This window comes from Cynara cardunculus, assembly GCF_001531365.2.
Source record: "Cynara cardunculus var. scolymus isolate 2C chromosome LG 4, CcrdV1, whole genome shotgun sequence".
In the NCBI taxonomy this organism is placed as follows: Eukaryota; Viridiplantae; Streptophyta; class Magnoliopsida; order Asterales; family Asteraceae; genus Cynara; species Cynara cardunculus.
Window position 1 is genome coordinate 11,565,184 of NC_037531.1, and position 1,167 is coordinate 11,566,350.

The following is a 1,167-nucleotide window of genomic DNA, read 5'->3' on the forward strand; positions in this document are numbered from 1 at the left end:
TTGTAGTCCGGGAGGCCGAATTAAGAGCATCTTCAATAGATTTTTCAAAATTGAGAAAATAAAGATTTTAGGCATATTTTAGCTCCAACAGTCTCTCCAAAACTCTCCAAAATGAAGAAAACATGAGAGAGTGTAAACAAAAAATGATTATAATGAGAGAGAAACATTTTTTTTATCATATTCACACTGATATGAATCCTTGATATTAATGGTTTATGAGAGAGAAATAATATTTATTAAAGTTTTAATTCTCCATGGAGAATATATGTTGGAGATGCTATAATATTGTAAAAATTTATAAATCCAAATGACTCGTTTTTAGACTATTAAATTTTAGAAAAAATATTGATTAACGTAAGATTAAAACTCGAAACATTCAAAGTATTAACGGAAAATTAGTAATACCAACTTAAACATTATTTATATATAATTAATATATTATATAATTTACTCCAAAAACTTAAACATTCAAAGTATTAACCGAAAAATAGTAATACCAATGAAATTTACTCTAAAAACTTATGTTTACATATAATTAATATATCATATAAAAACTAATACATACAATTAAATATAAAGTGAATGGGGGGAAAATGCAAGGGAGGGGTTTTGAAACATTGACCTCTAGGATAGTGGCCACAAATAATTACCAATTGAGTTGTTTATCATATATGTCTTTAAAAGCTCAATTATAGTATTTGAGTTTAAAAGCAGAGAGGTCATAGCCCCCAAACGCCCCCATAAGGTTCCGCCCTTGTGGACATTATACAAAAGATCATTCATTTATTAAAACTGATTACACTGTTTTATCGTATCATGTCATGGAGTCCGATTATATCTCTCTTGTATTTTCATCTAAGTCATGCAGTAAAAAATGTTTATTTAATCGACGAATTACTTTTTATCGCGGTTGTTATTAATTTTACAATTATGAAGACTTTGTTTGATCGTTATATCATCAAAACTTCAGTTCAATATATTTTGTAATCATAATATTTAAGGTATTTATTTAAGTATAAAATTATCATTTTAAAAACTCTAAATCTCCTTCATAATAAAATATTTAGCTCTAACTATAGAAACCAACAATTTGTAGCCTAGTCAAAGACCTTTCAGCCTAGTGGTAAAGGCTTGGGCATGACATAGTCATGAACCCGAGTTCGAGCC